The sequence below is a fragment of the Leucoraja erinacea genome, chromosome 10 (genome assembly GCF_028641065.1).
Source record: "Leucoraja erinacea ecotype New England chromosome 10, Leri_hhj_1, whole genome shotgun sequence".
Lineage (NCBI taxonomy): Eukaryota > Metazoa > Chordata > Chondrichthyes > Rajiformes > Rajidae > Leucoraja > Leucoraja erinaceus.
The window spans coordinates 15,797,267-15,813,339 of record NC_073386.1 but is presented as its reverse complement, the minus strand read 5'-3'; the positions used below and the strand labels follow the sequence as shown (position 1 = coordinate 15,813,339).

Here is a 16,073-nt window from a genome sequence, read left to right as displayed (position 1 = left end):
ATAAAAAAAGGAGGCAATTTGAGCCAGGTAAGGGGAGCGTGAAGGTGGAGATGGTTGCTGGTTGGTGATACACAGGAGCCCAAAGGTTACTTGTGCTGGAATCCGATAAAGATGGTGATAATGGAAACTAGTAGGTGAGAGGTAAATGGAAGATGGAAACAGGCGGGGAAGATTTGGATGCTTGTGGATGAAGTGGGTGTGGGTGGAACCAGGAGTGCGAAGGGGGTGAAAATGGGCAATGAGGGTCTGGGGAAAGAGAACAAAAATGGGAGGACTGGGGAAGGGGGAAAAGGGATGCGGGCAGGGGGGTGAGGGAGAGAAAATGAGTCTCACCCTGCATGTGGTGAAGGCCAAGGATGGGCAGGTCAGTGTGGGACTGGGAAGGGAGATTAGAAACATAGAAAATAGGTGCAAGAGTAGGCCTGCACCGCCATTCAATATGATCGTGGCTGATCATCCAACTCAGTATCCTGTACCTGCCTTCTCTCCATACCCCCTGATCCCTTTAGCCACAAGGACCACATCTAACTCCCTCTTAAATATTGCCAATGAACTGGCCTCAACTACTTTCTGTGGCAGAGAATTCCACAGATTCACCACTCTCTGTGTAAAAAATGATTTTCTCATCTCAGTCCTAAAAGACTTCCCCCATATCCTTAAACTGTGACCCCTTGTTCTGGACTTCCCCAACATCGGGAATAATCTTCCTGCATCTAGCCTTTCCAACCCCTTAAGAATTTTGTACATTTCTATAAGATCCCCCCTCAATCTTCTAAATTCTAGCAAGTACAAGCCGAGTCAATCCAGTCTTTCTTCATATGAAAGTCCTGACATCCCAGGAATCAGTCTGGTGAACCTTCTCTGTACTCCCTCTATGGCAATAATGTCCTTCCTCAGATTTGGAGACCAAAACTGTACGCAATACTCCAGGTGTGGTCTCACCAAGACCTTGTACAACTGCAGTAGAACCTCTGAAGAAGGGTTTTGGCCCGAAACGTTGCCTATTTCCTTCGCTCCATAGATGCTGCTGCACCCGGTGAATTTCTCCAGCTTTTTTGTGTAACCTGCAGTAGAACCTCCCTGCTCTTATACTCAAATCCTTTTGCTATGAATGCTAACATACCATTCGCTTTCTTCACTGCCTGCTGCACCTGCATGCCTTCTTTCAATGACTGGTGTACAATGGTGTACCCAGGTCTCATTGCATCTCCCCTTTTCCTAAATGGCCACCATTCACAAAAGATTCTGCTTTCCTGTTTTTGCCACCAAAGTGGATAACCTCACATTTATCCACATTATCCTGCATCTGCCATGCATTTGCCCACTTACCCAGCCTATCCAAGTCACCTTGCAGCCTCCTAGCATCCTCCTCACAGCTAACACTGCCCCCCAGCTTCGTGTCATCCACAAACTTGGAGATGTTGCATTCAATTCCCTCATCCAGATCATTAATATATATTGTAAATAGCTGGGGTCCCAGCACTGAGCCTTGCGGTACCCCACTAGTCACTGCCTGCCATTCTGAAAAGGACCAGTTTACTCCTACTCTTTGCTTCCTGTCTGCCAGCCAATTCTCTATCCACATCAATACTGATCCCCAACACCGTGTGCTTTAAGTTTGCATACTAATCTCTTATGTGGGACCTTGTCGAAAGTCCAGCTATAACACATCCACTGGTTCTCCCTTATCCACTCTGCTAGTTACATCCTCGAAAAAATCTATAAGAATTTCTATAAGAAGAGATTGAAATGGCATGTATCCAAGAGCTTGAGATTGTCATTGCAGACAAAGCGCAGGTGGTTGTAACCTAGTCTGTGCTTGGTCTCACCGATAGAAAGGGTTGGAAAGGCCACCACATCAGGAGCACTGAATAGAGTAGATGTGGGTAAAATATAGAATCATAAAACTGACATCCTTTTCTCGTTTCATAATTTTTGAGTTATTTTTGTATTTGTTCTATGCAGCCTATGATTGAATTAGAACATAGAAATTAGGTGCAGGAGTAGGCCATTCGGCCCTTCGAGCCTGCACCGCCATTCAATATGATCATGGCTGATCATCCAACTCAGTATCCCGTACCTGCCTTCTCTCCATACCCCCTGATCCCCTTAGCCACAAGGGCCACATCTAACTCCCTCTTAAATATAGCCAATGAACTGGCCTCAACTACCCTCTGTGGCAGAGAGTTCCAGAGATTCACCACTCTCTGGAACTCTGGAATTGATAAGGGATCGCCCAAACCTATTCCTTTATAATTTGTGTCTCATGTCTCTCATATTTACTGCTCACAGAAATATCTCTGGTTCTTAGCAGGGTGGTTTCTAAAAAGAGACCAATTTCAAGTACAGTAAAACTATTAATTTTACATGTTCAGTTTAGTTTAGTTTAGAGATACAGCGCAAAACAAGCCCTTCGGCCAACCGGGTCCGTGCTGACCAGCGATCCCCGCACATTAACACTATCCTACACTCACCACGGACAATTTATACATTTACCAAGCCAATTAACCTACAAACCTGTACGCCTTTGGGGTGTGGGAGGAAACCGAAGGTCTTGGAGAAAACCCATGCAGGTCACGGGGCGAACATACAAACTCCATACAGACAGCACCCGTAGTCGGGATCAAACCTGGGTCTCCGGCACTGCATTTGCTGTGAGGCAGCAACTCTACCGCTGCGCCACCGTGACCACTGTGACAGTGGTGCTAGACTGGCAGAATTTTTTTGATTCTTGGATTATTAATATTCATATTAATACTCAAACACATTTTTAATTTACTTTTTTTTGTGGTTGCTGCACAGGACAATGCATTTTCCAGTGAACCAACAAGTTTCAAAAGAGCACTGAAAATAGAACGGAATGAGTTTCAAGGGACTCCAGGAACCAAATATCCATGAACCAGATGCCAAACCATCAGGATTTCCAAACAAATGGATGGCAGATGAGAGGAGTTTTATTGTGATTGATAGGAGAAGGTTAAAGAGGAAGTGAAGTTCACAATTTTGTGGGTGGTAGAGCCAAAATATTTAAAAAATACTTGGATATGCCCTTAGCATGTAACATAACTGTGATTCATCATACACTGAGCCAAATTGTTTCTTCATATATCCACACATTTCTATGATTCTCGAGGTTAAGTATGGTATAAGCTTCTGACATACAGAAACTGAAACCAAAATTATAAAAGTTAAGCAAATTATAAATTGTCTATTATATGAGTACAACATTTACACAAGTCATGAGCACAACTTGCAAAAGTTTAGTCAACAGTATAAATTCCAAACTTTGTGGCAAGAAAAATATTACTGCCTTGCCCTCAAATTATCTGCTCCATAGCTGAATTGATGCAGAGGGGAGCACACAGTGAAGGATCATAAATATTTTAGTAAGAAAATACAGAATCAGTTTAAATATTTGAACTTTTAAATATTATTGGCAGTAATTAGTTGTCAGAGCTGTAAGAAAAATAAAGTATGCCTTAAGAATCTTTAAGTTGGAATTACAGTAAGAATTACCCATTCTTACATGGATTTCACAATCTGTTTGGCCTTACACAACACACTATTGTTGCCATCCTAAAACCAAGGACTTATATGTTCTGCAATATATTCGGGGGCTATAGGGAAAGGGCTGGAAAAGTAGAATGAGATAGGCAGCTTTCAAAGAACTTTAACAGGAATTGGTAGCCTTCTGTTTGGTGTCAAAGTATAATTGAATACAAATAGAAAATATATTCTCCTTAACCTAAATTCTCTCTGAACTAAATTTCCATTGAATTTTCATAGCATTGGTGTCTGGTAAACAATTTATTTTTTTTAAACTTTAGGTAAAAAGTAATGAGATTTATGACACAAATTGTTTAAATGCTCATTTCTGGAGTCAAAAGGTTGGATATTGGAGAAGATTTAAAATGACCCTAAAATCCAAATGAATTTTGTTTGACTTCTGGGACGTACTTTATTAGAAGAGAACTGCAAGGCAGAACGCAAAGTTGCTAACAAATCAAGTATTCCGTTCACAACCAGATGTGACCACAAAATGAAGACATAAATCCATCCCTCTAGCAGTTCCTCACTTTGTCTGTAATTTTTGTCCACTCTGTGCATCAAGTGCAATTAAATTCAAGATATGTTTGAATCCAGATCCAGTTTAAGCTTTATGGAAACGGGCAAGTAATGATTATATAATTAATAACTGCTCTCTGAAAAGGTTTGGTCGAGAAAGTTAGCAACGTGGAGAATGTCCACAGGAAACCATTTCCCAATGCTGTACTATAAAGAATGGGATCATGCTCCATTAATAGGCAGTAACCATATTTAGAAATTTGAAAATTTCCATTAGATGGGTATTTTGTTAACCTAATTTCCTCATTTAGTTTCCCAGTTTCTCTACTACTTTACATTTTGATATTGAAAAATAATTACAAAAAAATTCAATATGGAACATGTCCGATGAGTAAAAGGGATGTGTTATGTAAATAAAAACCACCATAACATTTTCCCACCCTTGACACACTGCCTCTCAATAAAACACCTCAGGTAAGCTAGTAACAGTGCTGCAGTAAGGTTATCATTACTCACTGTGAACACAATTAGTTTAGATTGATCTATGGCAAGGATTAAATTCCCAATTAATAAAAAGTAGGCCAAGGAAGAAGTTACAGTATGATTCTTTGTGATATATCATTCTCAGAAAAACTGTATCAACAAGGTTAAAATCATCTTAACAAAGAGTGACAATATTCCTAATGGGTAGAAATATTAAAAAGATTTCCATGTCAGGGAAAATCGGTAGTTAAATCTTGCTGTGTGCTCAATGGTTATGGACTTTTCACTGGATCAGATGCCACGGAATGCAGCAGCCAATTTCTAGGACACACAGGATTCTAGGATCCACACCAGGTTAGTATCAAAATCAATGCAAAAAAAAGTAATGAAAGAGGATTAAAAGTAGTATGTGTAGATTCAGATTCAGATTCAGATTCAATTTTAATTGTCATTGTCAGTGTACAGTACAGAGACAACGAAATGCATTTAGCATCTCCCTTGAAGAGCGACATAGCAAACGATTTGAATAAACACACAGGAAATTCTAGGATGGCAGTCACAGGTAGTTGTTAGTATGACAAAAAGAAGCTGTTCAACCTGCTGGTTCGGCAAAAGCGCCTCCCGGATGGTAGGAGAAACAGGAGGTAAAGCAGTAGGCGATGCTGAGCGCCCTGCAGACAGTGTAAGTATCTTTTTAATTTTTTCTCATAAAACTATTATACAAAGAACTTCCAGGTACTTTTCTGCAGTCAGATGTTATACATTCCTTTAGATCACAACTGCACACAGGACCTCAGGTGCAATTGAACCATTGCATGGTGACTTTTCAGCCTAATTTCCTCTACTTACTTTCTACTGATTTAGAAATGTAGTTCAACATTCTGTTCATTTTGTCAATTATTGCTCCATCTTGACTTGATATGTTAAGTGCAGTCATTATTTTTTAAAAGACATTTGGAAAATACAGGATTCTGTGAGATTTGATGGCCAATTCTTGGGTCATTGTGGCCATATTACACAACTCACTTCTATCAGTATTAAATATATAGTTTTAATGTACTTGTATTTAGTTATTAATGTCTGTGCAATGATAAATGATTTTATCTACTAAAATACATTTATGTCTTATAGCAGACATAAATTCTGGCACTTAACCTCAATATAGCATTCCAATAATGTGCAGGACATTGCATGATATTTTAGTTGTCCTTCAAAGCATTGTAATCTATTCTTGTGATTTGAAATAAATGGGACTAGATTCAAGGTAGATTAAAGATGTAACTCATCAATATCTGTACAAATTAGAGCAAAAAATAAATAAACTGCAGCTACTGGATACCTGAAATTAAATCAGAAAATGCTGGTTATCCAGCATGGGGAGGGAGAGAAAGAACCGATGTTTAGGTCAAGGATCATTCATCAGAACTAGAGAAATGATAAGTGTATTTTAAGTTGGAAAGGGGGGAGAATGATGGTGATCACAGAGGGAGTGTTGCTTACGGTAACACCGACATTATAAACTGATGGAGACAAAAAGAAAGAAATAAGTTGAAACAGAAAGGTACGATCACATCTGTGAACAAAATCTGTCCAAAAGCAAGGTGATGCAAGGTCATTGACCTGATATGCTTTTATCTCCATAGATAGCCTGATGTTTCAAGTATGTCCAGTACTTTCTGTTTCTTATTAATGTATGCATTTGCAATTTAGGATTTTAATACACAAACCCTCCTGTAAACCTTGACAAGAGTAATTCCAAAAGTTGGTATTTGCTTTATCCATCACAAATATTGGTTTTATCACAAATCTCAGATTGTCTTTGCCTTTGAATTATACTATCAGTGTCTCAGCAACACACATCAGTTTAGGAGCTAAGTTACTGCTTAATTATTTGAGATAAACCATTCAATACAATGCCCATGCTTACCACAACAGATGGAATTAGACTCGTTTTTTAAATTATTTAACTATGTTAAATTTATAATCTTCATGCAAACATAATCTTTATGGATTTTCAGAGTGATTACTTTGAAACAAAAATGAACTCAGTGCATGTAATAATATCAGACAGCATCACTTATCTTGTATATCCAAATCGTTCAATCCCAAACCCAGCTTTGTTTATTTTAGTTTACAGCATGGAAACAGGCCCTTTGACCCATCTTGCCCACGCCAACCATTGTTCACCCATTCACACTAGCTCTATGTTATCCCACTTTCTCATTCACTCATCACACACGAGGGTCAATTTACAGAGGCTAATTAACCTGCAAACCAGCACATCTTTGGGATGTGGGAAGAAACCAGATGAAACCTCTGCGGACACAGGAAGAATGCGCAAACTCCACCTTGTCAGCATTGAATCCGGGTTTCTGGTGCTATGAGGAAGCAGCTCTACCAGCTTTGCTATTGTACTGCCTCTGTACTGTAATGTCATTGGTGATTCCAATGTTGAATGCACACATCTGCTTAAGCAATTTAATGATAAACTTGCATTACCATTACAACGGAGTGTGCATTAAGCAGTTGGTGACTTCGCATCATGCACATGCTGACTATAAATCATGGGATTGCAAGAATATTTCAGAAAGACTTTTGCTGATCTAGCTGTTTGTGATTAATTTTTGATATTTCCACTCAGTTTTATAAATGGGCATTCAGTACTCTACTACTAGAACTATCGGCCTGATTCTTATGCACTGTTCCTTCAATGGCATTCAAATTAAGAGTAGGTTGCTGTAGGGTTTGAGCAATAAACTGAACAATAAAGTGACTTTAACTACGATGAGACTAACGTGGCCTGACCTGCAAGCACGTGTTCATGGTACTGCTTCAAATGTTTAGGTGCAATGGCAAACTGCATCACTTCACCAAGAATGAAATGTCATCCATTAAATCTTGGCTTGGGGAAGAATGGCTTTGTCTCCTCATCATCAAGTGAAATTATTCAATTAGAGAAAAACTAGGCATTTTATTTAATTTATCTAAATTAATTACTTTGCTGATTTTACTGCAGTGATTGTGTGAGGCATCTTCTAAGACCAAAAACAAAAAAATAATGAATGCAGGAGGAGCTGCAAAGGGATGAGAAAAGAAGTCAATGGAATCGCTTTCAGGTTGATCTTGTTAAGTAGTGGAACAGATACAAGTGGCTTTCTTTTGCGGTGCAAATCTTTAATGTTCTTTGATTTTGCTCTCAGTGGACAAACATCTGAACACATGAATATGGCATTGTCAGCAAACAAAATCAATATTGTACATCAATTTCCCAAACAACAACAACATAAACATGCAAATGAATTAGGGGGATGCCTATACTACTTCCAAGAGAATTAACAGACATATGAAGAGTCTGCAAAGTATGGTCAATTTAAAGTCCTTATGGTTTCTTGGTTTCATTCTTCCCAGAGTACAGAGGACTGCAAACAGTTCAGAAAGACAATCAAACAAAAGTAAAGCATTAGAAATTCAAGGGGTCAGACACCGGAAAATCGCCTAGAGGCTGATATATATATTTGATTTTTGCAGGGTTTTAAACACAATTGGAAGCTACCTGGAAGCTTTTTGAATATTATTCATTGTTATGTAGCTGTATCAAAGAGAAAATATTAGAATATTTAATGGAATTACATGAGGAAAATTAAAAGAGCTATATAACCTTATCACCTGCTTGACTTTCTATCAAAAAACAATGGAGTATTGAGAAGTATTATCTCCCACGTTGCATGGTAAGGAAGATAAGAATAATTATACAAAGATTAAAACGGACTCTGTGTGATATCATAATTTTATCCCTTTCAGAGATCAGACAGGTTTTCATGCATCTGCAGAAGATTATATTTTGTTTGCATCTATTTCTGAAGATAGAACCGTTTACAAGACACGCTTCAGAGATGTCATATTTTCTTCCATTTAGATCGACAGAAAAAATGAATTAGGTTCGTATGGAGGTTTGGAATGGATGGAATGCTATTTATTGTCATTCAAACAACTTGGTTTGAACGAAATTTCATTTCTACAGTTTTTTACATTACAAAAAAACCCAAGACCCACACTTAACACAGTTTACATAAACATCCATCACAGTGGATCTCCAACACCTCCTCACTGTGATGGAAGGGAAAGTCTTTATCTCTTCCCTTTGTTCTTCTCCCGCGGTCCAGCAGTCCAACTGCAGTGTCGAGGCGAACTGGAGCTCCGATGTTAAAGCCCCCGATGGGCGATGGTAAGTCCTGTGGCTGTTTAAGCCGCGCTGGGCGATGTTAGGCCCCGGCTTCATGTCCTTTAAACCCCACGATTCCAGCGGGAGAATTTGCCGTTGCGGAGCTCGGAAAAGCGGTCTACCACCAGGGACCTGCGAGCTCCCGATGTTACTGTCCACCGGGCCTGCGGCCGGAGCCTCCGAACTCCAAAGTTGGGTCGCAGCCGCGCGCCACCACAGCTCTTCCCGCTCCGAAGACGGCCAGCTCCACGATGTCAGGTCCGCAGGCTCCGCGACTGGAGCCCTCAGGTAAATCCCCGACCGGAGGCCGCCGCCAGCTCCTCGATGTTAGGCCCAACGACATCCCCGACCCGACAGGGAAAAGGTCGGGTCCCCGCCCAGGGAAGAGATGCAGGTTTGTCTGCTGATAATCCAGCAATTCCTTTTTGTAAATGACAGGAGTACAACAAGGAACCCAGCCTGCCTTTATATATATAGCCACAGTACTTTGTGTGTCTTATTGACGTTTTGGTCAATGGTGGTCCCCTAGGTGCTGACAGTAGGAAATTTAGTAATGGAATGCCCATGCTGGTGAATAACTAGACACTCTCTTGTCAGAGATGATAATTGTATGAAAAGTGTGTAATATAAATGTTACTTACTACTTATAAGACCATGACTGAATGCTGTCTAGATCTTTCTATGGGTTGAGGAGTTGTGAATGAAATTGAACATTGTGAAATCAGCAGCAAAAATCCCAACTTCTGACCTTATATTGGAAGGTAGGTCATTGATACTGCAGTTGGATGTTGCCTGGTTCTCTAGCCTTGGCTGTATCCCATGCTCCCAGCTGTTTTCAACATCATGTGGAGGGCTTCTATCCTGATGGATATCTTAGGTGGATACCTTAGATATCTTTGGCACTCGTTGCTGACGATTGTTGTGGATGCTTCAGCCTTGTCTTTAGACTTACATGCTGGACCCTGTCTTTGTTGAAGATGGAGATATTCTCAGAAATTCCTGCTCCACCGGCTGTTTAATTATTCACCACCATTCACAGCCAGATATGGTGGGTCTGCATTGCTTTGGTCAGAATCATTGGTTGTGAGTTTGCCTAGCCTTGTCCACTTGTTGCTGCTTTTGCTACTCAGCATGTATTGGAGACTTCTCAGCATCTCTGCAGAACATCGCTAGGCAACATTTCAGGTCAGGGCCAGTCTTTAGACTGATTGTAGTAGGATGGAAAAAGCTGGAAGAGGGGTGGGATAAAGTATAGCAACTGATTTGAGAATTAAGGGACAAAAGTTTAGGGGAAAAATGAGGGGGAACTTCTTTACTCAGAGTGGTAACTGTGTGGAATGAGCTTCCAGTGGAAGTGGTGAAGGCAGGTTCGTTTTTATCATTTAAAAATAAATTGGATAGGTATATGGACGGGAAAGGAATGGTGGGTTATGGTCTGAGTGCTGGTGGCTTTGACCTCGACTTCGGGAGGGAAATGGAATGCAGGGGAGAGACAAGAACTTTGCCTTCCATCACAGTGAGGAGGAGAGCCACTGTGATGGATGTTTATGTGAATAGTGTTGGTGTGTGTTTTGGTTCTTTTATTGTATGGCTGCAGAAACTACATTTTGTTTGAACCTCATGTGAGGTTCAAATGACAAATAAAGGTATTGTATTGTATTGTATTGTAGATGGGACTTGGTGAGAGTAAGTGTTCGGCATGGACTAGAAGGGCCGAGATGGCCTGTTTCCGTGCTGTAATTGTTATATGGTGATAGGTGGAAGGAGGGGGGGGGGGGGGGGGGGGGGGGGTTGATTGGCAGATGATTGGACAAAGGCCAGTGATATAAAAAACAAGTGTGAGATAAGAGGGATAGAGGAGGAAATGTGGCCAGAGCAAGGAATATAGGTGGAAAGAGAAAGGGGAGTAGTAAGGGGAAACGAAGAAATGGGTGCATATCCAGGGAACCAGATATAGAGAAGGGGGAGGGGGGTGTTTATAGGTTAGTTACCTAACATTGGAGAATTCAATGTTCCTACCATTGAGTTGTAAGCTACCCAGGCAGAATATGAAGTACAGTTCCTAGAATTTGCACGTGGCCTCACTCTGGCAATGAAAGTGCCCAGTACAGAAGATTAGCAAGGGAATGAGAAGGGCTGTTAAAATGGTTAGAAACTGGGAGATCCAGCAGACCTTGGTGGACTAAGCGCAAGATTAAAAGCACAGCAATTTTAAATTTCTGGCTTATTGGTCTGCTAATTTAATCTCAGTGCCAACACAATATCCACATTAAAGCAATTATTACACATGAGTGATCCAAGTGCTTTGGTTCAATCTTGAAGTGCCAACATTTGTCACAGACGGCCTGTTCCTGGAATTACACCTCAATGTATTTGACACTCAGTTTTAAATGGCAATACTTTAAAATCTAGCAAACAATGGGACTGAAGTCAAACAAGCATAACATTTACTTTTCCAGTTGGCTAGTGGTGCAGCAATGACTGGCAGTATGACAACTTTTTTTTATCATCCTTTACTGGGTACAAAAGCAGCCAGTGGTGCCAATTAACTTCTCAATCAGAATCAAATATTTTGGAACTACACACAAAATTACTTCCTCGGCTGAAGTGCTGGACAAGCCAAATACATGACTGATAGAATATGTCATGTTAATCACAATATCCAGTCCACATCTCTGGCCAGATTACTCTCTCAGTGCCAGTGTACAGCCTCCATAATGTTTGGGACATCCATCATTTATTTATTTGCCTCTGTACTCCACAATTTGAGATTTGTAAGTGAAAAAAAATCACATGTGAGTAAAGTGCACATTGTCAGGTTTTAATAAAGACCATTTTTATACATTTTGGTTTCACCATGTAGAAATTACAGCAGTGTTTATACATAGTCCCCCCATTTCAGGGTACCATAATGTTTGGGATAAAGCAATGTCATGTAAATGAAAGTAGTCATGTTTAGTATTTTGTTGCACATCCTTTGCATGCAATGACTGCGTGAAGTCTGCGATTCATGGACATCACCAGTTGCTGGGGGTCTTCTCTGGTGATGTTCTGCCAGGCCTGTATTGTTGCCATCTTTAGCTTATGCTTGTTTTGGGGGCTAGTCCCCTTCAGTTTTCTCTTCAGCATATAAAAGGCATGCTCAAATGGGTTCAGATCAGGTGATTGACTTGGTCACTCAAGGATTCACCATTTTTTAGCTTTGAAGAACTCCTTTGTTGCTTTAGCGGTATGTTTGGGATCATTGTCTTGCTGTAGAATGGACCGCCAACAATGAGTTTTGAGGCATTTGTTTGAACTTGAGCATATAGGATGTGTCTATACACTTCAGAATTCATTATACTACTACCATCAGCAGTTGTATCATCAATGAAGATAAGTAAGCCAGTACATTCAGCAGCCATACATGCCTAGGCCATAGCATCCCCACCACCGTGTTTCACAAATGTAGTGGTATGCTTTGGAACTTGGGCAGTTCCTTCTCTCCTCTGTACTTTGCTCTTGCCATCACTCTGATATAAGTTAATCTAATGACAGAAGAATTCTCTCTATAATAAAGAAAAATCCCCAAACACCTGTCCGACAGATCAGAAACACTCTTCAGGAGTCAGGTGTGGATTTGTCAATGATCACTGTCCGCAGAAGACTTCATGAACAGAAATACAGAGGCTACACTGCATGATGCAAACCACTGGTTAGCCTCAAAAATAGGATGGGTAGGTTACAGTTTGCCAATAAGTACTTAAAAAAGCAACCACAGTTCTGGAAAAAGATCTTGTGGACAGATGGACAAATGAGACAAATTTATATCAGAGTGTCTAAGTTACTGGTTACGGACATTGTAGATGGAACATAATATGCATAAATGTGAGATCATCCTCTGGTATAAAATAGAAAAGCAAAGATTTTTATTGATGTTCAGTGAGACTCTAGATTACTTGTGCAGGTCTTCCATGGGTTACAAACACCTGATTTATGAACAACCTGCACACATAAGTGAGCTTTTGGGAAACGGGTAGGATTGTTGGGTATATATTTTCCGGCTGCTGTGGGTCTGCAGGCATCTTCTCTCGGGTGGTATTTACATGTACCTTTTCCCCAACAAGTCGCAACAATCAGGGACTAAGTCGGCCCAAGGAGAGCTGGAAGTGCTAAGCAGACTCGCTCACCGTGTCATTGAGGTTGGCTGGCAGCCGGGTTACGAACAGTTTGTAAAAACAGAACCATGTCATAACCTTGGGACTTCCTGTACACACATAACTATATGTAGATAAACAAGATCACCGACCAATTAAGAAGGCAAATTGAGTGTTGACCATTATTGTAAGATGTTTTGAGTACAAAATTGAAGGCGATTTACTGCATTTATGTGGGGTTCATGTATGACATCATCTGAAATATTATGTATTGATTTTATCTCCTAGCCGAAGGAAGGATAAACGTGTGACAGAGAAAATACAGCAAAGGTTCACCACACTGAATGCAGAGATTGGTGGGACGTCTTTGAGGAAAGATATGCAACCTATAGTCTTTTAGAGGAATGAGAAGTAGCTACAATGAAATATGCAACATTGTTAAGGGGCATGATAGGGTAAATGCACGGATGCTACTTCCCCTGGCTGGTGTGTCTATAGCTAGGGGTCTCAAGTCTCAAAATAATGGGTTGGTCATTCAGGACTGGGACAAAAATAAATGTTATTCAGTGTGGGAAGCGAATCTTTGAAATTCTTAACCCCAGGATGAATTTGCTTAGTTGCTGAGTATATTCTTTGCCAGTACCATTTATAAAACCAAGCAACTCACGAGCTCTTCCTTTTGCAGCTAGAATTAGCATGATAGATTTCAAAAGTTCATCTGAAACAGTAATTAAAAGTGTGTTATTGTTGTTGTTGGAGGAAATTCACTATTTTTAGGAAACTTCAATTGAGAATGTTTCAGAGATAAAGAAATGTACACGACCACAGCATTATAAAGAAATAAAAGAAAAGACAAAGCAAGTTAATTTGTCGGGAAAAAGATGAGACCCAGAATTGGGTTAAAAAATCTGTGAACTGTAAGAATAAATGCCTAAGATTCAGAATATGAGAATGAATGTGCAGAGTAGAAAACTGAGCAACATCCCAATTTAAACAATGTGCAGAATAGGAATATCAGGGAGATCATGAAGCAGATACCAGCATTAATTTTTGTGAGATTCTGAACTTAGGCTGTAACTTTAGCAGAAGCTGCGGAGGAATAAAGGAAACAGCTGCCAGATGGATCCTCCAAAGTTACTGTAGAGAATGAAAGAATCCCTGCAGAACCCAAGGCACATTTGCGAAAAGGATAGAGACACAAGTCTGAAGAAGGGTCTCGACCCGAAACGTTGCCGATCCACATTCTGCAGAGATGCTGCCTGACCCGCTGAGTTACTCCATAATTTTGGGGGTTTTTTTCAATCAAAAAGGAGAACACTTAATTTCACTTTTCTCAGGGCTCAGAAATCTGGAAGGAAAATTCTTACATCTCCTTTATACATGATAATCAGAATGCAGGAGTGATTCATTACTTTGTTAAAGCTGACCTCAAATCAACATTGGATACTTGTTGAATAGGCATTCAAAATTGCACTTGTATATCACAAATGATTTGACGGTCTTGCAGTTAAAATGTCTGTCATTTTTATATTATAGTTAGAGAGCTTTTAACTTGCCAGTATCTATTTATTCACATTGATAAGCAGAAAAATGAGTGCTTGTTTTACATATGCAAACAATCCTTGAATGATGGATCCAGCTTCAAACATAAATACATACTTTACAGACAGTGATGGAACTCGCTATCAAAATATGGAGGGGACTGGGGGACAGGGGGGACAGAATTTCCTGGCAGCCGCGCGCGCATGCGCACACTCACACACACGCGCGAGGCTTCGGGGGCTCAACCCAGCGCTAAATGCAGCTCAACTCTGCCTGTCTCGCCGGGTTAACCTGCAGCCTTGCCTGGACTGACGGGACACCAGTCCGGAGCCGTGGAGCTAGCGCTGCTTCTCCGCACTGGCTGTAAGCCTGGGCCATATTTCCCTTAAGTCCAGGCAGGGAGGGACAGGCAGAGTTGAGCTGGGTTTAGCGCTGCTTCTCTGCGCTGGCTGTGGGCACCACTCCCGTCTGATTCCCGGCGTCTCTGGCCACCCCCGGGCGTGGGGGGGGGGCAGTCGGGTGGGGACAGGGATGATCGAGTGGAGGTTCGGCAGCGTTTGCAGCGCCGGAAAGCCGGCCGGGATCGATCCTGGTTGCGGATGAGGCACAGGTCTGTTTCCAGCAAAGATCCTATTGGGTTTCCAGCAAATATCTTTGGTGTCCAGGGCTGCCGTTGTGACCCTATGACCTGGGCACGTCTCCCTCCTCCAATCACCGCGCTCTATCCTCAGTCCCACCCCCTACTTCCGCCTCTGACCGACACCTCCCTCCTCCAATGATCGCGCTGAATCAAGTCCCGCCCCCAGTGCCTGCTGACCAACGTCTCTCTAGTCCAATCCGCGCCCTCAATCAGCAGTCCCACCCCCAGTCTCGCGGAAAGCAGAGATTTCTCCGGGTTTTAAAATCCGGATTACAAAAAATTTGGGGGGATGTCCCCCACCTCTCAAAACATGGGGGGGGATGTGTCCTCTCTGGCCACCCAGGGTTTTTCCACCACTGTTTCCAGACAATATGCAAACATGCTGGGTGGATTTTTAAGTGGCACAGTAGAGCCACGTTGCTGCAAACTAGTAGTTTAAAATGTAGCAGTTTCATTCTTTATGTCTTGGATAGTCCAAATAGGCAATACAATGAGGGAAGTCTTAAAGCCCTGTCCCACGGTACGAGTTCATTCGAAGAGCTCTCCCGAATTAAAAAAAAATCAAACTCGTGGTAGGCACGGAGAAGGAACGTAGCGGGTACGTTTTGAGCTCGGGGACGTCTCTTAGCGCTAACGGCAGGTACTTGGGAAGACTCGCTAACAGCAGGTAAGCACAGGAAGACTCGTGAAGATTTTTCAACATGATGAAAAATGTCCACGAGAGCCCCGAGTACCGACGAGTGGCCTTTACCGTAAATGTCCGAGTTCGAATCAGGACAAACTCGGGAGAACTCTTGGAATGAACCCGTACCGTGGGACAGGGCTTTTACTTTATGTATGCATTTATTGTCTTCGGAGAAGATCCTCATGTTAATTCCTGATTTGTAGTTTGTAGATAGAGAGGAATGTCATGCCAACTGTGGCAATGTGGTCCCATCCGAAAACCTGCTTGTGAGCACTTCATCATCCATCTCATTATATTGGT

The 16,073-nt window shown here is 41.4% G+C and overlaps 1 protein-coding gene across 5 annotated transcripts in view; it reads right to left on the bottom strand.

The window, feature by feature from the left end:
• Window positions 1–16,073, bottom strand: part of LOC129700815 (CMP-N-acetylneuraminate-beta-1,4-galactoside alpha-2,3-sialyltransferase-like) — a 389,167-nt gene that overhangs the window by 39,351 nt on the left and 333,743 nt on the right. The gene's annotated exons all lie outside the window — the stretch shown is intronic.